This window comes from Strix uralensis, chromosome 1 (assembly GCF_047716275.1).
Source record: "Strix uralensis isolate ZFMK-TIS-50842 chromosome 1, bStrUra1, whole genome shotgun sequence".
Classification (NCBI taxonomy): Eukaryota; Metazoa; Chordata; class Aves; order Strigiformes; family Strigidae; genus Strix; species Strix uralensis.
In genome coordinates, this window is record NC_133972.1 from 150525051 (window position 1) to 150548858 (window position 23808).

The 23808-nt window shown below is 37.6% G+C and overlaps 1 protein-coding gene across 6 annotated transcripts in view; it reads right to left on the reverse strand.

Annotated features, from left to right (window-relative positions):
• STK3 (serine/threonine kinase 3) overlaps positions 1–23808 on the reverse strand; it is a 170767-nt gene that overhangs the window by 55173 nt on the left and 91786 nt on the right. Inside the window, exon 11 of one of the 6 annotated variants that reach the window (XR_012631028.1) lies at positions 785–1048. The exons of the other annotated variants lie outside the window; for them this stretch is intronic. The gene's annotated coding sequence lies outside the window, so the exon portion shown is untranslated. The remainder of the gene's footprint in view (positions 1–784; positions 1049–23808) is intronic. 6 annotated transcript variants of the gene reach the window in all.

The window sequence follows — 23808 nt, forward strand, 5'->3', positions numbered from 1 at the left end:
CTGTAGGTCTATGCATGTAGATTCTCTTTCCTCCAGTGCCTTGTTAGATCCCAATACAGAAGTGTATGTATGTATCAGCTTAAAGATGGACACGTAAAGGGTAGGTGCCAGCTTCACTGCCCAGTGCTGTATAGCCTCTGGGCTGCAGAAGAGTGTTGGCAGCTGAAGTAGGTTACCATCAATTACAACAGCTCCAGCACATGCTGCTGACTGCATCAGTACCACACAGCCCAGCTACATTCGATCACTTTTGCTTGGTTTTTGAGATGGGCTTTAAAACGCACAGTTTAGACCAGTTGCTTTACTTTCCAAATTAAGAGTAGGATTATCATGTAATAAGAAACCAGTGCAATTGTTTGGCAGCAGGTTCCAAGAAACAAATACTTTTGTGGATCCAAGGTTGTCAGGACAAACTGCAAAAATAATGAACTCATTTTTCAGTAGAAAATAAGATTAAGGAAAAAAAATAGGACACAGAAAATAGGAAACAGGATTAGTTATGTAGCAGTAAACATGGGGAAGGCAAAACTATGAAAAGAAATAAGGATATCTCTAGAAAAATCAGCAGTAATCTGACATGAAGGTAATTTCAAACTTTATCACATTCCCATAACTACAACTAAACCAGCCCAGCAACACCATGGTACTCCTCCTTCCTCATCTGGGAATTTAACAACCCTAGGTTCTAAAATAGATAACAAGATATAAACAGAAGATTAAGAATTATCCCCTTATGCTGACCCACTTGTCACAGTTTCTGGTCTTGTTGAAATTCTGGACCTACCTCTACAGAAATACAAATGGCAAAAGGTATTGTGCAGCCATTCTGTGTAAGCGTTCTGAAACTTCCACCTCAGGAAACATGGCATAAGCATGAAGCTCAGCAACTTGCTTCTGGTGACTGCATTTCTACACAGCTGGCTACTCTTGATAGTCCTTCTGAGGCACCTCTCCAACTCCTGGTCACTTTTGAAAGAGTGAAGATGTTGATACAAACTGTGAAGAACAGAGCCTCTCACTGAAAAGCCTTTCCAACTACATTGTAGTTCTAAAAAAAAAAAAGATGTTTAACTCTAAACAATCTAGTTCTTAACATTTTAACTGCATAGAAATATTCAAAATATCAAAGCCCATGAAAACAAAGCACAGACATTCCTTGTTTCACCTGAATTCAGTGAGGCCAATTTACAGTATTACAAAGGGACTGATTTTAGAGCGTGAACTTCATTTTCTTCTTAAAAACTAAAAATAAAACCAGCCAAACACCACCAACAACCACCCCCCAAAAATCAAAAAAACAAACTCCACACAAACCCCCCCAAAAATCCCAAGAGCCCATATCACTTTTTTAAGTACTAGATTAAACTTTATGTACCTCTGTAGCTTTGGACTATTTTAATTTTTGAAGACAAATCTAGAGGATTTCACCTGCATATATGAAACTGAAACAGCACAGTTTACCATATGTGTCTTCAACTTAACTTTTCTCAAAATACACATGGTACAAAAAAAAAGGATGCTAACGTTGGGAGATGAAAGACCATGAAAGTCTCTCTGGTTAAACCAACTTCCACGGGCTCTGCCTTGGACTGGTCAGATCTGTAGTTTACATCCCACACTGTGGGAACTGCAGGGCCCTCAGGAGAAGTTTAAGCAGGTCAGAGGTGCAGAAGCAATGAGTATCATCACTGATAGATGAATTCTGCCTCCATTAAGGTTTGATTACTGTGTAGTACAGTGGTGGAAATTTGCCACTGCTGTACTACACAGAGTATTTACAGAGCAAGAACTTCAGCCCACTAGCACAAAAGTAGTCCATTCCCTTTCAGGCATTATTTCTGATTCTTTGAACCAGTTACTTGGTACTGTGGCTGTCAGCGGAAGTTCACCATAATAACATTTTGCAGAATGCCTCATAGGCTCTCTGACTACCTTTTTTCTTTTCTTTTTTCTTTTTTAAATCTATGCCATAAAATTGTACATCATATATACTTTATTTCCATTCAAATTCAACACTAGGCATGGGAACATATTTCTACACTACAGGTACTTTTGTAAAAATCTGTGAGTAGTTTAATTTAAAAGCCATGGACAGCAACCTAAAGCAATTTTTGACCATGCAAAATGTTTTTTAAATAGTTCCATGTGCGCTGTTCATCTGGAGTCTCACTAGAGACGAATAATGACCTTGTATTTCATTCTCATTTACTCTGAATTAGCCAAACCTTGTGTTTTTAATTACATACTTAATACACCTGGCATGGTCTAATTACAGAAAACAAAACATCATTTAAACAAAAGGTGACCTTGAACTTAGTATATCAAAATACTGGTTAACTTTAAGTTTTCGGTTTTTAACGAACTGCCAAGACATGCAATAGCAATTTTCCAAATGTGATCATATGCCTTTAGAGCAACAGACTTACTGCATTAGGAAACATCTGTACACACCCTTTATGGCTTTCCTCATTATTAATGCAAATCCCTCTTAGATTTCAATAGTGCTATAAACAGTTCTATAGGTAAACACCAAATTCACACTACTGATATTTTTAATGTGTTGGACTATACTAAACCTAGATTTGACAAGCAGCAGCCTGTGAAAGCTGAAACAACTTTTTTTCAGAAACCAGTGATTCTGTAGGAGTATCGCAACTATGAACAAAGGGAACACAAAGCTATAGCAATGACGATATATCACAAAGGAGGCAACAAAGAGCTTTGACCCAAGAAACTTAAACACATTAGATATCCTACTGCTGGAATGTGGTTACTTACCTGCTTGAAATTGAGTATGTGCTTAAATTCCTTCTTCAGTTGTGTTGAAGAGTTTCAGTGACAAATTGTTTTTACAAGAATGCTTCAATATATTAGTGAATGGTCTTTGCATATTTGATACAGGTTTTTTACTCCTATTTGTGACCAAGTAATGCTGAGAAATTAGTCACAGCATATTTAATAAAGCATCCAGGATTTAAAGGCAAGAGGATTTAATGCCTACAACAAAATTCAATAAAGCCTAAAATTTCTGTGATATAACCAGATCATATATCAGTTTACATTATGTTGGGTTTTTTTTACATTGCAAATTCATTTTAGTACAGGAATAATTTAAGTACACATTCTCTTCAAAAGATTTCTAGTAATTTTCTTGTACTCATGACTTTGGTCATCATTACAGCCCTAGAGCTTCCCACCTCAACATTCCAGCACAGCGAATGTAACGTGTATTTGAGGTAAACGATGTCAATAATAGTATTAAAGACAGGAATTAAAATTTAAGCATGCTCAGCAAAGATCTACCAAACTACTGGCTAATTGATAAACATCTGGCTTTCAAAGATGTACTCTCAGAATTATCTGTCGATGTTCTGTATTGCTGACCACTGCGCACTTCTAAAACAGAATATTCCAACACACAAGGGGTAGAGAAACTGGCTATTAGAAATGCTGACAATGTTTCAGCATGAGAACAGATTACTATCACTGCTGACATAGCCAACCTTTTGAACATAGATGACAAGAAAGTTAGAGTGTTTTGCATATATAGTAGGTCTGAATGGGTAGATGCTTGTTGAGAAAATTATTTCTTCACCCACCATTAGGTTACACAAATTCATATGAAAGTATCTTATATAGATAAGCAAACATATTCAGGGTTATGAATGCTGACAAACATCCACCACTTAATTTACTTGGCTGGTGAAATAAAGATGACAGTGATTGTCTAAAGGAGAAAAGAATCCCAAACTTTTAATACCCAACAGCTGGAATTCAATAAATATATTAAAAGAAATGACATAGTAAGAAAATATTTTACAACACAAACTTTATATGTAATAGATGTTAGTTAATTTAATTATGATTTAACTGAACAGCAACAGCATCCAAACCAAGACTCCACTGCCTGCCACGTTCCAAACTGCCCAGGACACAACCTAAATGACATAAGCTTGTCACAAAGTAGTTGATCACTTGAAAGTGGAAATGAGATATACGGTTGTGAGCAAAGTTTATGCTTCACATGAGACCTGATGGCAGGACTCCTGCATCTCATTCCTGCTCTGCTATGAACTCATTGTGAAATCACTCACCTTCTGTTTCTCTGCCACCATTCTCCTGACAACAGCATTTATTCATTTTTCCACTACAAGGCTATAATTAAGAAATTCCTTGAATAAATACTCAGATCTGAATCCTTCTCACCATTGTCTCTCAACAAAAAAGTCTCTGCCAGTGCAGTTACATTACTTTAGCTCTACCAGAAAATCCTGTTCTTACAACATAGGCTATGCCAAACACACAAAAAATGGCACCCACTAACATACCGTGAAAATAATTTGTCGTAGGTTCAAACACTGTTTCATTCCCTTCAGATCTGGCATGGCTATGCTAGTTTGAAATGAAGATAATCCTGCCTGTCGAACAACACTAGTGACATAAACATAACCTGGAGCAAAATGGGTGTGTTACATTAGCACAGAGGAATGAAGTCAGCACCAGTGGTTAAAAAGGTAATCTGGAGAAAAAGCCTTGAGATAATGCAGGGTAAAATGCTCTAATATAGCTGAGTTCTCATGAACTCTGAAATGAATGGGCACAGAGAGTTAAAATGCAGTTTATCTGCAAATCAAAAACAGTATTAGTTTTTCCTTAAGAGTATTTCCCTAGATAGGGAAGAAAAAAAAATTTAAAAAAAATATCACCATTTTACAAGCACAACACAGGCAAATTAAGATAACCTTTTTGTTCAATTAAATCTGATCCAAATAAACTGACATTAGTCTGTGAACTGTTCAAAGCACACAGTTAATCATTTCTATAGCTAGAATTACAGCACAATAAACTTGTCAGAAGTATTGCAAGAAGGCATATTTATGGTGAAAATAAGAACGCAATCCTAAAAATCCGTACACAATCTTATTTTCTTTTTTTTATGTTTTGGAATCAAGAGACAATCCTAAAGACTGTTTCCTTAAGTTGGCATTCATATTTCCAGTAATGAACTTAATTAACCTATCTTAATACAGTACAAGATACTTTCTTCTTTCAATCCCTTAATACCAGCCATCAGACATCACAATGTAGTCAAAGCAGAAAATCACTCTAAAAAAGCATTCCTACAAACCGCTGTATTACAAGAATGAAGTACCGAGACTGAAGATAATGGCTCCATCTATGCTTTCTACGCTACACAACTATTTTAATAACCCTGGCAGCATCCTTGAAGATAAATTCCTTGCTGTCTGCCAGTGGCTAGCCTCTTCCTTCTGTGAAACCAATAATTTATTTACATGGTATCTTAAAACAGTTCACACATGAAACAGAGAGGTTTTGGTTGATTGGTTTTTAACTTGACAGTGCTTTGTCTTTGTGTCCAAAAGGAAAGACTCTGAGCTCAAAAACCTTTTCTCTGGGCCTGTCTAGAGTCTGTTCAATGTATAGGGAGAGAAAGTAGCTCCTTTGGGAAGATGGCACATGGACCAACTAATCTCCCCTGGCTGTTGTCAAGGGGTTACAAGGTAGTTACTGTATTTTTGTTCCTGTGCTGTGGCTCTAGAACCAAGGATGGCTTGTCACACCTTAAAAATAGTGGCCTGATAACAGATGTGTTATTCCTGAAGAATCAGCTATTTCCACCTGCGGACGCGCATGATGCAAGTACAGAATCGACACATGGGGGAACCAGTCATATTCCTGGTGGCTACTGACAACTTGGTTATGCTCTAGGGACCTTCCAAGTAGAAATTAACTCCAAATCTTTGTAATAATTTCTGGGGTGGGTATTTATACACACAGGCATATATTATTTTATTTGTGCAATATTCTCCTAAAGATAGACGTGTAAGTGAAGATTTAATAACCTATATAATTTGAAGAAGTTATTCCTCCTTGGAGGAGGAAGAATTGTTGAAGATTGTTCAAAGAGCTATAACTAGGCATAACATCACAAAATTTCAAACTCAAGATCAAAAAATGTTGTTTAGCTGTCTGTGAGAGACTGAAATGTCATATGACACAAACTTGCTTGTGTCTGTGCAAACTTCCAAGAGAAGCTGCTGCGGTCTGTGAATTGGTCTGGGGAATGTCCTCCAGGGAAGCAGGAGTGTATTGAAGGATGCACCCCCCCACTTCTTTGCGGCTGCATTGTCGGACTCCTTAGATAAGCCTCAAAAGGGCAGACGTGTACTAAGTTGGCTCCAGCTTGTAGCCATTTGTGGCTCTATTGTGTACGCCAGACTCCATGCATGCATTGCTAATGAACTGATAAGAGGCAAGCGTTTCTGCCCAGAAGCCAGATGCAACAAAACCTGTGGGACCAGAGAAAAAAAACCTAAAGGTGGGCAGATATGCTAATCAGCGGATACGATGAACTTTAAAAGGCAACAGAAAACTTTGCGCGGTGTGCATCCACCACCAAAGAACTGAAAACTGAGGACCAACGGGACGCCGCTGGATCCATGGTGGTGACTATTCTTGTAGCCCTATCCCGCACCCTTGCTTTGTCTCTGTCTTTTCCTTCCATTCTGTCCTATCGCTACCCCTTTTCATTTTTTTAATAATAAAACCCTGTTTTGGGTGTATGGCATTTGACCTCATTTGTGTCTTTATCTCGCTCTTGGGATCATATCAAAACCTCCCCCGACATTGGATTGGGACACTGTCGGACTACAAAACTGTGGCACAGGCCCCCAAGGAAAGTGATGGAACTACCTTCAGACGTGTTAAGCTAGTCTGGAAAAAGCATTTGGTAGCATATCTACTTTAGTAGGGATACAGAAAAGTTTGTTTACCAAGTAATTTTAGTCTCTCATTTTTCAGATTAGTAGTAGCTTGGACCAGAACTACCTTACTAAATAAAAATAATACAGTAGTACACAAGAAAAGAAAATGTTGGAATCATTATTTAGTTACTAATTTACTTTAAGATGACCTCTACATGTACTCATACTCTAATTACCATGTCAACACATCCCAAGTATAAGCAGCTTAGAAACCACAGAAAGAATAAATCATTGTTCTAATCATTTTAAGTTGTAATGGATATCACCAGTGGACTTGTGTGGTTTTGTGACAATGTTTTCTTTAAGTTAGGTGCTCATTTAAACATAAAGGAAAAGTGAAACTCAAGTTTATCCAAAATAAAAATTCTGAAAGCCCACAAAAAAAATAATGACAGTCTACATAAGTCACCATTTATACCCTATGCAAGAAAACCATATGTTTACAATATTTTTGGACCTACCTGCTTTTGATTTGAAGGAAGAAGATAACTTGTACAATTCTTTCCCAACAACTTAAAGAGTCAGTATTTCCAGATTATTTAGGAAAACCCCAAAGAACTAAGGTCAGAAATCAATGATTCTCAAGTAGCAGTGTATTCAGGTACAACATGTCTTTGGAGAAATTCTGCCTGCCCACAAATTAATAGCAGAAGCAAGTTTTCCTCAAATACAAGGTTTCTTCAAGGAAACCCTGTTTACCCGCAATTTAGTGGCAGATGCAAACTACTGTTGAGACCCTGCAGATTTTTTCACATAATTGAAGATAGACTCCTGACTGATGAAGTGGTATTATAAACACAAGTTGCAAACTACAACTTAACACAGCTAAGCTAAGTCAATGCCATGCTGAATCAGAGGTAGAAGCCTGATATCTTCAAAGAAGAGGGATGAGAGAGTCAAAGAGGGTCTGTATGAATTCTCAGAGGGGCAAAGCTAGACAAGGCAGATATCTTACAGAGATAAGAAAGCTTAAGTAGTTAGTAAGTACAAATTACTGGCTAGAAAATCTAACTAAATCAGAATTAAGTTTACACATCTTCAGAGTTCACACCAGAAAAGGTGATAAATCACAGCTGACAGAATCTATTGGCAATATATAGCTGACATAAAGGACACTTCCTCTGCAACTTGTGATATGTCACATCTGAGATTAATTTAATACAAATTATTTGATTTAGTCATTCATTCATTAACTGTTATCCCACAGTGTTGTACTCAACACTTACAATAAAGGTAAAGGTGGAAGGAAGAGACAGAATAAGGTGAATCTGTTTGTATATAAGCAAGGGGAAGGCATTAAAAAACAAGAAAAAGCATTTAAAACAAGGGTTGCAGATGCTATCATTAGTCTTACATAGGAAAGTGTAAAATAGTTTTTGACTCGGTTTTTTACTTGTGTAGTTATCAGATGACTGGAATTTTACACCTATTCCAACAGAAGGAAAGCAGCAGCTCAAAAAACCCCCCCTCTAACCAATTTTAAGAGCCATCTTTTTTAGTCTTTCTTTCTCTTTTTCATACTGTATGGATATCCAAAGAATTTCAGTTTTAACCAAAATATCATAATTGCTGAAATAAGAGAAAGCGAATGTCATCTATAGTCACATTAGCATATAGAAGTATAACTCAATATATTACACCAACTATTTACCTCCACAATTCTGCTTCTATAATACAGTTACAGTTAGATTGTATTGCCATGGAGAATAACCACAGTCCAAGCTTTCCTCTGATTTTGATTGCTGCTGAAGTTTTTCCCTTCATCTTTGTCCCAGAATGCCTTACTACTGAAAAAAAATCCCAGTTCTTCTAAACGCCCAGATAGGAAATCAAAACCATAAACCTGGCACTGAAAGAGAACAAGCATTACAGTTTCCAATGTTACCAGAAGACTTGCAGCCTCACGGTGGTTTTGTTATTTTCATTTTCTTGCAATAGTGTGTGAAGTTAACAATCCAAAAACTTAAATGCGTGGTTGTTATGTAAAGAACCACACATTTAGATGTAAGATTCTTCAAGTAGAAGTTTCTTCTAAACTTATGTTTTGTTCTGCCTTAATCCTGCTTATTTCATTAAGCTAGTGGATGTTCAATTATACTTCCTGAAATTCTGTTTAATTCTCAATAGGTTTTTTCTTTTTTATAAATAAGAATATACACTACCACCTAAAATAAGTTATTGAGCAGTAACTAGAACATCTTTGAAACATGCTGCTGTATGCAAAATAATAAATAAGATTTTTTTTTTTTTGCCTTTGCAATATTCATAGGTGTGTATACTCAAGGCCACGCTGTGAAGGTTGCACATTTACCAGTTGGCACATCACATATGCATCCTTGGTTCCTCACACCCAGAGTCCCAAGTAACTTTTAATGGGACTTCAGGTAGAGTTAGGAATATACACATGAATACAACTTTTTGAAGAAGTTCTATTACATGCTGCATCAACAGGCTGACTGGTGAAGAAACATAGAGTCATTGTTTTCCTCAAGGTTTATGAACCACTTTCAAGAGCTGCATCATGCCCAGAAGCCCTCCATTACAGCACTGTGCTTACAAAAAGCACGTATGGAATTTATCAGGAAAAATCTGCAGTTCTCAAGGATGGACACATTTCTCAGATCTTGAAGCACACTTGGGCTCATGTGGAAGCACATGAATCACACCCTAGCCCTCTTACAGTAGATCCTGACTGTGCTGGGTTTGTGTGGTGGGGTTTTTGGTAGCAGGGGAGGGGGCTACAGCAGTGGCTCCCTGCAAGATGATTCTCGAAGCTCCCCCCAGCTCCATGTTGGACTCACCTTTGCACCAAGGCTGAGCCAATTAGCGACGGTGGCTGTGACTCTGTGGTAACATATTTAAGAAGGGAAACCTGGGAGGAGGAGTAGGAGTTGTGAGGAGGAATTGCGAGGAGGGCACCTATGCAAATACCAAGGTCAGTGGAAGGAAGGAGGAGGAAGGGGGGGAGGTGCACTGGTGCAGAGACCCTCCTCAGCCTGCGATGAGACAGCAGGGCCAACCCCCCTGCCACCCATGGAGGTCACTGGTGGAGCAGATGCCGACCAGCAGCCCATGGAGGACCCCACACTGGAGCAGGTGGCTGCACCTGAAGAAGGCCGGGACTCTATGAGAAGAAGCCCCCAGTGTCGTAGGTTCAGCACTGGGAGGATTGCAACATACAGGAGCAACCCACACTGGAACAGTTCAGAAAATGTTGCAGTCCAGGGGAAGGACTCATGTTGAAGAAAGTTCATGGAGGACTGTCTCCTGTGAGAGGGACGCCATGCTGGAGCAGGGGAAGAACACGAGGAGTCCTCCCACTGAGGAGAAAGGAGCTGCAGGACTGACTGCAACCCCATTCCCTGCCCCCTGCAACACTGCAGGGAAGGAGGTAGAGAAATCGGGAGCAAAGCTGAGCCCAGGAAGAAGGGAGAGGTGGGGGAAGTTTTTTTTAAGGTGTGGTAATGCTTCCCACTGTTCTACTCTGTCTGTTGTTGTTAGTGTCTAAATTAAATTGACGCTCTTCCTTCTTCCCCCAAAGAATCTGTCTTTTGCCCGTGACTTTAATGGGTGAGTCATCCTTCCCTGTCCTTATCCTGCTTCCCAAGCCTTTTGCTCTATTTTCTCCTTCCCATTCCTGAGGGGGAAGGGGTGAGTGAGTGGCTTCATGGTGCTCTGTTGCCCTCTGGGCTCAAACCATGACACTGACCCAGCACGCTATTCCCACTACACGATTTCGCAACAGGCGTTTTTGCCATTCATTTGAAAAGCTGAACGATCTTCCTAAACCTTCTCATCCAAATTTAAAAAAAATAAAAAATATCTGATGTCTCAGTCCTGGATGTGCATGACTTTGGTAAGAACACAGGCAGGTTGATTTCCCGGCTTGAATCAAACTCTGCAGTAACCACAGAAAGTACATCCTTATACAGTTTTTTCCAACAGAAAGCAAGCCAATATGTCTCAAGATATATTTTCCCAAGTACGCAGTAATCACTAGAAGAGACTATTTTCACTAAAGGAATTAGAAAAATGAAGATGTGAACATGTAGCCATAAGCTCGTCAAGATGATCCACAAGGGGATGTAGAGACAACATTAAAATCTCACTAAAAAACTGGTTCATTAGATCAGCCAGAAAACTCCTATTAATAAGCTCTTGGGAAATTTCACTGAAGCACGTCATGAAAACATTTCCAGGAGAGAGGTGCACTCCTGAAGACTGCTTAAAGAACAACTGCTATTTTTGTTTTCAAAAAATGATCCAGATCAAGGGGAATGAGACCTCTCCCTCAAAACATAAAGGATGAGTACAAAGCTGACCACCACCCACCAAAACTGGCTCACTTGGCTGTGTATGTACATATAGTGAACTTCCTAACATTTTTTGAGAAGCAAGTTCTCAGAGGGTCAGTGTAGGATCAGACTTTCAACAATCTGGCCTAAGACTTAAGGAATCAGACAAGGCAAGTCCTGTGACAGTAAGGCTGAAATCCCCAAACTAATTGTTATCATGGAGAGGTGGAAGAGATTCTAAAATAAAAACTGCCTTCATGAAGCTAGGGAAAACTAGTCTTTTGACTATCATAACCTTCTTCATTATCAGGAAAAACAGGCCCATTGAAGCATCTCAGGTCCCAGAAAACTGGCTTGAGTATCTTCTTGAAGGCTACTCACTCACAGTTTTCCAGTCTCCATTACCCAGAATTATCAGGGATCTCAAGAAATAGATAGCCAATATGAATCTGATACTAGATCTATCAATTCCACATACCATCATCTTTTCTGCAGAGCATGAAGATCTCATGCCTCCTTGTTTGTTCACACAAATCTTGGTGTTCTTGACACACAGAGGCTTAGATTGTTCCTAATACTCTTATTGCCACAGTGAAGAACAAGGTGGGATGGGCCAGGTGGGATCAATTTCTTTAACCGCAACTGCCCTTTGGGGTGTATCTGAACAAAGCATGGGCCCGCCTGATGAATTTTACCAGCTGTAAGACCTAAACATTCACTAGTATACCTACTCACCAATCATCTAGCTGATGCAAAATACCAAGAAGGCTCGGAGCCAGCTCCAACTTGATCATAATTTTAAGGACCGCTAGTCACTCCAGCGAAAAGCCAAGAAACGTGTTCAGGCCACCTTGAAGCCCTTGTACTGCAAACAAGGCCTTCTTCTGAGAAGTCCCAGAGAAAGCTGCCGACTTTAATGAGTAGGAATTTGGAAGCAATACTTCTGTACATGTGATACAGGGCAATTTGAGGACAGTTCTGTAAAAAGAACTGAAAAAGCAGCTAGACTGACTCTCTGTCTCTGGCAAGTGTGAGCAGTTAGTAGAAACTCACTGAAGTGATCTTAACTGTAGGACAGATGGTATTTGAGATTTAGATCACTGAGGGGGAACCAGACCTGGTGCTCTTTCCAATAAAGCAGGCATCGTCAATGGTGCTTCTTAGTTACTGAGCTATGGCGCACGACAGAAGTGCTGTATCAGGAAAAGATAAAGAAGAGCTGATACAGACCAAGAAAACTTATCCTTATGTCAAAGATGGAGATTAACTTCTAGCTCCAGAAGACTGCTGAAATGAGTCCTGCCAGGTGTGGTGGGTTAACCTTGGCTAATAGCCAAATGTCCACTCAGCTACTCACTCACTCCCCCTCCTTAGCAGGACAGGGGGGAAAAAAATAAGATGAGAAAGCTCACGTCACAAGATTAAGACAGGTGGATTGCCCATCATGGGCAAAACATACTTGACATGTGGAAAATTTAATTTGTTACCAATAAAAATAGATTTGTGAGAAACAAAAAAACATTAAAGCAACCTCTCTTTCCCAGACTCAACTTCACTCCTTCATTACAGACTCTTCTACCCACCCCATGCAACACAGAGGGATGGAGGGTGAGTGGTTATGGTCAGTCCATAACAGTTCTTGCTGTCACTCCTTCCTCCTCATAGTTTTCATAGAATCGTAGAATGGTTTGGGTTGGAACGGACTTTTAAAAATCATCTAGTCCAACTCCCTTTTTAAAAGCATTTTAAGGCTAGTTCCACTTCTCATGAAAGCAGAAATAATTGATACTTGAACTCTCAAGTCTTACTCACCTAATCAGTCCCTATTCTCATCTCACAGTATGCATGGTAGCACATCTGCTGGGCAATTCTGTTACACATGCACTATTATATGAATGCTGGGTTGGACTGATTCTCTGCCACAACTGGTGCTCAAAGACACTTGTGTCTTGTTCAGAGAAATACCTCTGTAGGACCAGCTCATATTAATCCTATCCCATGAGCAGGAAAAAGACTACATCAATCTTCCTTGTTTCCTTCCCTTCCCTGTTCCCTTCATCCAGGCTCCTAGTAATCTATTCCCCTCTTTGATTTCCTCTCTATACCAGTCAGCATACCTATTCTAACAATTGAAGACACTGTGATCTGGGTACCAGTGGTTAACAATTGTGTGTTTAAACCTCACCAATGTTGTGTAGTGGATGGCTGTTGTGCTTGCATGGAATAAGGGTTGGTTTTCTTCCTCCTTTTGCTTTTAAATGGATATGAAATTACATTCTATGATTCTATGTATAAAACTCTTTGAAAGAATGTTAAGTCAAATACTTGAAAGACATTAGGGAAGAACATCTTACTACTCCTTAAGCAACCTTAATTTTACTTTTTCCTTATTATACTTAAACACTGTAACTCATTCTTTAATTATATTGAAACTCTGCTGAAGAATGGGCCCATAATGGGTCAAGCAATCTCACTCCCTAACTTTTGAGCATTTGATTTCACCACCTCAACACAGGTTTTTAACTCTTCTTTGTATTTAATGAGATTAGTTGAGAATCCTTCACAATTATCACATCACTTTTTCCCAGATAACCAATAAACTAAGCATCACAGATGAACATTCTCCGTCATATTTGGTCTTAATGCTTTCAATCCAAGGCTCAACATGAGCAAGTTCAAAATAATGCTAATAGATTTGGGAAAAAATAAAAGAAAAAAAAAAGCATCTAGCTAGAGGGTTCTTTCTTCTCATAGCTCCCACTCAGTAAGGCAGAGGCTCCCCTATTGCTATAGCTAAGGTGCTTCACTGGGCTCCCAACTACTCCTGTGAATCTGAGGGGCAGTTATGGCAAGGACTTCTCTTGAAATTAGTGCTTGGCAAGAACGTACTTTTGTTTCAGACATGGATCACATTACAGCCACTTTTCTCACTCCGTAATAAAAAACCTGCACTAAATCGAAAATTGGATTACATCTCTACTAATCAAACATTTCTGTTAGCATACCATACTGTTGTCCACTTACTAAGTGACAGTTTTCACAATAAGAACAGTACGCTCCAGATGCCAGGTGAAGTTCACTGCACTGATTTTCAATTTAAAGCTGTAAAATAGTTTCTTGAATTGTCCATCTGCAAAATTCTCTCTCCCCCATATGTTATAATGACAACTGCCAGCAGCAGAGGCATTTCAGATAGTAATTCACTGATTAAAACTGTCAGGCTATTTTTCAGTGAAGTCATCTTAGCTCTGGAATTAATTTCTCTCTAACCTATGGTCAAACAACTTATGTTTGCTGACTTCCATAACATGGGATATGGAATAGCAGAACAAAATGATCATGGTGTTTGGTGACAGGACAGTTTGAGGACCATATGATATGGCAACTATCATTCTTTGGAGGTGCTCTGTTTTGGGAAGCTGCAATAACATGAAGAAGGTGAACAAAGGAAGAAGAGTTGAAATCGAGCTAGATTAGTAAACTGCTCCATTAGGATTTAGGTAATATGTTTTCTAAAGTATCCGTGTTAATTCTAGGGTAGCACAGGTATCTGTAAAAGAGGTGGATGCAGGGAACACAGCTTGGCGTTGGAAGTGATACAGCCCCTCCATGCACACATGACTGCTGAACCTCTGAAACTTAGCAGTGCTTGGTCCTCAGTAAGCTGCTGTTGCCATAGCAACAGCTCTTTAATACATGGAAAACGGGTCAAGTAGTTTCAAACTAACCACTGTTTCCAATGTCGCTCTTTTCCCCTGTAGTTTTGAATTAGCCCACCTCTGAGATGATCAGTCGACTGTTGCTATAGAGTCATCAGTCAGCAGAGAGGAGAAAACAAGGCTCTTGAGTTCCATAGGCCATGGGGATGCTAAAGTAACATGGAGTTTGGCCTCCCTCCACCTGCTGCTCTTTCCCCCAAATCCTTCAGAAATCCTCTTCAGAGGCATCAGCTCTTTTCCATCTCTTTTCTCTGCAAATATTCTTTACTCTGAAAAGTGTTTGCAGTTTGTGGTTTTTGGGGTTTTTTGTTTTGTTTTTTAACTAAAAGGGCACTGCACAATTTGGGAGTTAAATCCTGTGAACCGCTGAGTGTAAGTGAAAGATGCATTATTTGGCCTTAATATCATTCCTTCAAAAGGCTCTATGTTACAGTACCATTCAAAACATGCCAGCAGTTGTCAGAGAACTTGATGTAGGGAAAAACAACCACTGTAAGCCAGGTCTCTTTGAAACCTGTGACAAGGAAGTTAACCAGCTCAAGTAACAACAAATGAAACAGCTGAGCATGAGGGGAGACCTCATCGCCCTCTACAACTACCTGAAAGGAGGTTGCAGAGAGCTGGGGATGAGTCTCTTCAACCAAGTAACAAGTGACAGGACAAGAGGTAATGGCCTCAAGTTGCACCAGGGAAGGTTTAGACTAGATATTAGGAAGCATTTCTTTACAGAACGGGTTATTAGGTGTTGGAATGGGCTGCCCAGGGAGATGGTGGAGTCCCCATCCCTGGAGGTGTTTAAGAGGTGGGTTGACATAGCGCTGAGGGATATGGTGTAGTTGGGAACTGTCAGTGCTAGGTTAACGGTTGGACTAGATGATCTTCAAGGTCCTTTCCAACCTAGATGATTCTGTGATTCTGTACACACCAAGATGCACTACAATCAACACACTCCTACTTAATCCTTCTCTGTTTCTCTGAAGCAGCATTGAAGGTGGGCTACACACAGGTGCTCACATCTCAGTGAATCATCAGTCACAGGCAAAATCCCAAAGGACAAGTGTCAGTTTCATTTTTTAATTTAATGTCTTCATTACTTTAATTGAATCTGTCTGAATGTAGGCTTACTTACATCAGTCTCTTTATCTTGACTCACAGTGGTATTCTATTAGTTAATGGAAACTCTTTAAAAAAGACAGAAATAGCAACGAAATTTCTAATTTTGTGAAAGCAAAATAAAAAGCCCATTTCCACCCTATACAAACACATCACAAGCACCATGGAAATACCACATTTCTATCTCTGTGAACATTATCAGGATAATAGTTCTCATCTTGAGGTGATTATCCATCTCTGTAGAGTGCACATTCCTCTTGTGTGTGGATAGCATTTAGAACATGTGACTATAGTTAATGGCAATCTTAATGATTAACTTCAATAAAAAATAAATTATCATTCTGTGAAAGTGATAATCCAACTGACACTGCGGAAAAAACCGCACCCAAAAGTTTGCACTAGAAGCACATGAAAAACTACCTTCAAAAAAATATAACAACCTCCTCCAGGTTTCAGTGGGACCCATGCCCAAGAGCTCCCAGTAAGAAAGCCTCCTCTTCCATTCACACACTTCTTAAAGTAATTCTCTACACCAAAAAGCACAGTCATCAAAGAGGACACAACAAAATAAAAGAGATAGTCATTTTGGGACAACTCATTTTTACTAAGAGAACTTCTTGGATCTAGAGAACTTTCTGAGGTGATGGGAAAGTTTGGTCTGCAAGTGTCTTCGAAGAACATTTTTTCCTCACTTCTTACTTGAAAGAAGAATATTCAAATATAAAAAACAACTAAATATATTGGGCTGTAGTGACACCATGAGGGAAAAAAAATTCAAACATGTTTTTAGAAAGTTCCACCTAATTCACATCTACAAGCGCTACAGCATGGTCATACAGTACCATGCAGTCAAGGCTGCACAGTTTGCAAAGTTCCTGCTTCTCAGCTGAAGACCTAACCTTGTCCATGACCCTAGTCTTCTTCAATGCAAAGTAAAATGAGTGAAATTCTTCAAAATGGTTTAAGCTAACTTGTTTTAGTTCTCACTATGGCACAGTAAAAATTGTCAGGGAAATGCAGTCAGGGTTCTCAGCTAAGCATCATGCTGCTGTACCTTTAGAGCTTTCCTATGGAGCAATTTTATCCTGGTACATCTTATTTAGGTTAAGAAAGTAAATTTTCTTACTAGTATTCTTATATCTGTACAACTCCTATTGTCAACACAAACATAAATGTAAGCAATACCAAGATCTTTAAGCAGATGCTAAATAAGCATTAATTCTCCAGATATTTGTTTCCTAGGAACTAGTCATACTTGCCCTAAACTAAGGAATAATGAGAAACAATTTAAGCTGTGAAATTTTTAAGCCTAAACCTAAACACAGTTTCACATTTAGGCACACCAATGAAAGCAACTCCTTTAATAATCTGAGCAGCTAAATTTAACATTGCCATCAGTAGGAGCTTTGCCACTGACTTTAGCAAGTTTGAGATTAACCCTACTATAGAGAGTTTGTCAATAGTTGCACCTTTATGTACTGGGATTGCACTTACTCATGTAACACTATAAAATAGGTATAAAAACTTACCAAATTAATTTTGTGGTTTTGTTGGATCCTCTCCCCTCCACTCTGGGTGATTTTACATAGGTTTTTTTACACTTTTAGGTACAGGTGCTATCTATGAGGCACACTTTTATCAAGACACATATAACAACAACAATGAATGAAAAAAATCAAGTCTCCAAACAGCTAGTTTACAGCTTTACACAGCACACATCTCTATAAAAAGCCTCACCTTTTTCACCAAAAATAAAATGACTAGTGCATAGGAATGCTACAACCCCCAGTAAACAAAAGTAAACGTGGGCTATAAGGCATCTACAGGCAAAGCTCTAATGTAAAAGAATGATATTCAGATCATTTTAACGTATATATTTCACACATTAAAATACAAGTAAACAAGAATAATAAAGTATTCTTACAGAAATATAGATTTTGATTTCAAGTTTCATAGGAGTTCCCTTTTATCTCTGAGTTATGCAAGTTATAAGAAAAGGAAATAAAACTTACATGTAAACCAAGATATTCTGGGCAATCCCTGGTTTTGGTAAATGTGTACTAAATCCAACCTAATCAGATATCTGAAGATATAAGTTCCAAATAACAAAGAACTCCAAGTATTATGAGCCCTCTTTGAAGTCAATACCTTAATGCAGAAGTCTTTCTTCAAATTCTACAACTTATTTGCAAACAAAAACCACACAAATTTTTTCTGTTCTTCATAAAGCACGATAGTATTAGATGTCAGCCATTTAATTTCCAGTATTTTGTTTATGAAATATTGTTAACATTTATGCTTAATATATAGTCTACACATGGTACTTATTGGCTGCTGATCAAAACATGAGGCACAGAAATCTAATACAAGCTTTTTGATTACTGAGAGTTAGCCACACGGACACTGAACTAATAAAAAATTCTGTTTCTGTTAAATTGCTAGAATCCTATCTGACAAGTTCTCATGCTCCTATATGAATCCAGTAAAAATAAAATAAAAAAAAAAAAAGGTAAAAAAGCTAAACTGAAAAAAACCACCACATGTTCTTTACCAAACCATATGAGGAAATCCTCTTTAAAACGAAGGAGTTAAAAAAATTAACTTAAAACAGTCTTGCAAAATTCCAATCACCCACTCTCCTGAGGCAAGTTTTATTTTTATTTCTTTTCATTATCATTAACCATCATAGCAAAGAGTAGGAGAACAGATTTTGTTTCTTGGTGATTAATTTTCATGGTACTGTCATTGAGATGATTTCAAAGAATTCTGCTGAAACCCTGAAGGAGAACATGCACCCCTTGGTGTCAGCGCTCAGTTTAGGGATCTGACATTACACACAAAGGTGTGGTACACTGTCTTGACATTAACAGTGATTCATGAAACATGGAAACTATTTGGATTAAGTATCTCCACTCCCACTCCCCATTTTTTTGCAAGAGAAAAAATAATAGAGAGACCTGAAACTGAATTGGTTTGAGGGACAAAAAAGGATCATCTAAAACTTGTCCAGCCAAAACTGGTTTTTCCAAGTATTTCAAAGCTCTTTCTAGGCTATACACATTACTTAGCTATTACACAATGATCTCGAAGAGGTATATTAGTACAGACAACTGGTTACTAAGGTAACAAGATGTTACTTTAAACCAGCAGCACTGCCCCAGCTCATCATCTTCACTCACTTCTTTTCTTTGTTCTCCTTAAACTATGCACAAATTACAGACCTGCTGTATAACTGAATACATACACTAGAGCTACACTTCAGTCTCTCTATTTGACCTAATGAGAGAAAAAAAAGGGGTTAGATGATGCAAGCATTTAAACTCTTTGAAGTAGTTTCACTCTTAACTCTACACTAAGAATTTGAAAGTTGGCTGAAAAATAAGTTTTAATGTGTCTTCTCACTAGAAACTATCCTGTAATTAAAAATCAAATTGCACATTGAAACTATTTTACGTGATACTATAAGACAGCAGGGATGCTTTAAACTTTCGTGAGAGAAAACACGGTTAAGTTTTATTGACCGAATCTTGGCTGGAATTTTCCAGAGGCAGACTCATGTTTGGAAGTAATAGTTGACTGCTAATTGCAAAAATTGTCAAGGTTACCCAAGGTCTAGCTCCTCCAAAATACTGATGCTCCTAATAAACAAATTAAGTATGTCACTATTTTTGAGAGCATGAATTTGTCATACCTATGTGTTCTCAACGACTTTTATGATTACAAACATCAGTCCCAGCAGTAGCTTAAAAAGCCATAGGAAATAAGGCCATCGGAAACTTTTACAGGCAGAGGTCACTTACAACAATCCTCTGCTCGAAGTGGGATCAACTTCACCAAATCTATTTCTGACATGTTTATCTAACCAGGTCTTCAACACTCACAATAATGGCAACTTCTGCAACTCTCTGAGGCAATCTGCCGTCGTACACTGTTATCCTACTAGACATTCTTCTTACTACCTAACTTCAAATAAATTGCTGCAATTCAAGCCTGAGTTCTTGTCTTATCTTCCTATGACATGTCAATGATAAATAAAAATCTTTGGTTCTGTTTTTCACATGTAAGAATTCAAAAACCTTTTTGGCCTAGAAGGGTGTTTTCTATGCTTTTTCAGGATACAAAAATCATATCATCTTTGTCAGATGGGATGATTCACCTTCCAAAACGGCAAAAGTACAGCACTGGCACTTTGGCATGACTGACTCAGTGATCAGAGTAAAAACTTTAAAATAATTGTACAATTTAAGATAAACAGAAAGGATTGATTCTGTTTACAGCCTAAACAAAGGTTTGATTATCAATTAGTTACTTCTATACTAATAGGGGAAAGGACATATTCAAAGAGGAAGGATCATATGTTCAATACCAGTTGGAGAAACACTGCTCAGGTAGTGTATTCCCCTGCTCTCTGCAAGAAAAATAATTCTCTGTGGTCAGAATATACAATCTGGATTTAGTTAAATCCATCAGTATTTGGCTTGCAGAGTGGTTTGGGTTGTTTTTAAAGTGTAATAGGTTGGTCCATTCTCTTTGCCTAATGGAAAAAAGAAAACCAACCCACAAAACAAAACCAACAAACCACCAACCAACAATACATTTTTAGTTTATATGTCAGGCTGGCACAACCTTCCCTATCGCCTGCCTGAACAGTTGCCTGATAAGTTTAACAAACCACAACCATGACCTGCAAATCATCCACAGTGAACTCCTAATACAAATATCTCTGCCAGTGAATTACCCTCACACCTTTCATTTTTCAAAATAACCACTCGAGACACAGGAAGCTTCTGTATTGGCTGCCTATTATAAGAGGTACAGAAAACCTCTACTGCTGAGGTTCACACTTTCCTTACAAAATGAGCTAGATAAAGCATATTATATTCATTATACTAATTTTCCAGTCTCTTCTCTTTTAGCCATCTCTGAACTGAAATGAATAAAATTCTGCATGCAGACTGCCAACACCAATAATATTTTTGTTAACTATATGACATTGTAAATAACCTTCTGTTTATCTCATATGCATACAGCCCATGCAAACCCAGAAACCTGAGTTTCGTATATGCTTAGTTAAGAAAACTTTCTTCCTGCCAGCATCTGGAAATGCTTCATGATATTCAAGCAACTAATTAAAAACAAACCAAAATGAATACTTCATGTAAAATTTTCAAATGACTTAGAGGAGAATCTCAAATGGTTGAAAATAGATTAAATAATTTAACTTCCATTAATTAGAAAGAAGAAGACTGTACCAAACAAACTCATCTGCTGCTTAAATACAATCAAAGTAAACCCAGACAAGGTTTTGGACAAAGAAGTACTTCCAGTGAAGCTAACTCAGCCTAGCTTTATTACTGAAGTTTTAATTAAATTCTATGTGGTCTTCAGTCATTTTATGGTATTTACTTTTTTACCAAATCAATTGTGATATTATATGATTATAAAGGCTAACTAAAGTGCTCGATATGTGCAATACTATTATTTCACAATGATTATATTCTAATGTATTTGTTCTGGTTGAAACCCAGGGAAATATTCTGCCTAGGGTAACAGATGGCTTTTTAAATTTTTGTTGCTATTCCAGAATCTTTAAGTCACCCAAAATGCATCTACTTAAACATGATATTGCAGTTACTGCAAAACATGATCTACATGTTCACTGTTTAATATTTAACAATCTGGATACCATTCTTGTTTTGAAATAATTCTACTGAAGACGGAAATCATTACCCTAGCATTGCTATAATAAACAGAGTTGCCTTTTTACATTTTATCATCTCATAACAAAAAGTAAATGACTCATTTAAAATGAAATAATACAGTCAATCAGTGTAAATGAAGTTTAGCAACTCAATCTGAGTAATGTTAATTCACATATTATCATCAATTAGATATCACCTCACTGTAGTTCATGTAAATCCTTTATTAACATCGTGTCCCACACTAACACATATTACTAGGGGGTAGAAAGATTTACAGAGCAATTTTATCTTAATGGGATGTAAAATGTCATGATATAGTAAAAATGCAAGCAGCAGGTTATTTAACATATACACATAGCACATTAATCTATCAAGCTAAGATTTACCTGTTTTCCCCCACATGATAAAAATTTCAAGCACTTCTTGCTTACTTAAGTTCACGTTTTTTGGTGAAAACTATCTTCTATAATGCCCATAAAAATGTGATAAATGCTACACAAAATATCACAAAATCTTCAACTGTGAAGAGCAAAAAGAAATTTGAGCAAGCTGCTTCAACAACACTTTGCAGTTATACTGCTCATTTAATACACAGCTCTCTCCAGCATGTACATATCTCATGGAAAACATTCCCCATGGAAAGAACAAAGCTATCGTAATAGAAACATGGTCATATGAATACGTAATATCTATAAAAAACAACTGTTCTTAAAAGGACTGGTCACTTAGATGGTCAAAACAAACACATCATTTGCTCTAATTCAGCACTCTGATCCAAACTGCTGACTTGTGAGCTAAGACTAAAAGTTGGCTTATTAAACAGTTAAGCCTCATTATGAAAAGCTGCTTATACCATGCATCATTGACATTTCTATGAATATCACACCCATACACTATATAGTTTTACTGCATCTTTACTTATTCAAATACATTATGGCACTTTTCCTCACAATGAGTAGTATCTTGTTGATTAGACTTACTGGCGTCAAGGTTTGCTGTGAATAAAACATCACTTAACCCCAAATAAAACTGACAGAATTAGGGTTAAAAAAATGCTCTAATTTCGCCCCTTAAAAATAATGAAAATGTGTAAAAGAATTGCCTATAGTCTGATAGTATCCACTGAAAGTGAAAATCCACAATGATCCTCAAGTGTGAAATATATATTAAAAGTTTAATATAAAAGCTGAAGTTTGAATAAACATCATTTTAGTTTTTGTGAGATTTATACCTGAAGCTTCAAAGGCTGAAGTGGAAAAAAACCAAACCAAAACAAGTACTTCCCCAGAAATACATTTCCCTAAGATTCACTGATATAAAAGACCCATACTTTTGGTTTGCAGAATTTACCATGAGACAACAAAAACAGACAACAAAATAACTGAAAACAAAGATCCAAAAAGCAAGCCTAAACAAATTCCTAGACACAGAAAAAACAATGTTCAAAAATGTTTGGGGTTGTTTGGTTTTGGTTTTTTTAAAAGCAAAAAGAAATGTAGTATAAAAACCCCAAACACCTCTTATGCATGAAAAACAGCACCTTAGGCCTGGAGCATACATAACAGGGTAAATTTGGAATAATGTAATGTAATATTCAAGGTGATTATACAGTACCAGAATTAAGTGTAGTTAAAAGTTATTTGCAATATAGCTCATTCAATACAATGTAAAACTTGGAGGTCTGCAGTGGCAATGTTTTCTCATCAGTTCATGGAACATTACATCAATAACCAGCACAGATTGATCACGGAACTGAAGGCCTGCAGGACCAACACTCAGAGATGGATCTCAAATTCCTATATGGCATTAGTGAAAGATAAATAAATTTTAAATTTCGAAACAGATGTACTTCAACAGTGAAAAACAAAGCATAAATATGTACTTACAGAAGAAAACACTGCTAAAATTACTTTTTTTAAAGCTCAGATTGATGACCAAATCATCTTATTTTCTTGGAAAAGTCTCGTACTTCTGTTTTTATTGGCAAGGAGTTTTTAAAACATTTACGTCAGGGCAGAAAACTATGCCCACACAAAAACTTTCAAACCAGACCTAGTGCTAAATTCATTTTGCATTATTTTATACATTCATTTATCCATCTTATGAGAAAAGTTTCCTGTATCATTTATTTACATTATCTAAAACCAGGAGCAAGTGTGTAACACTAACTGCCATATCTACATTATATGTATTT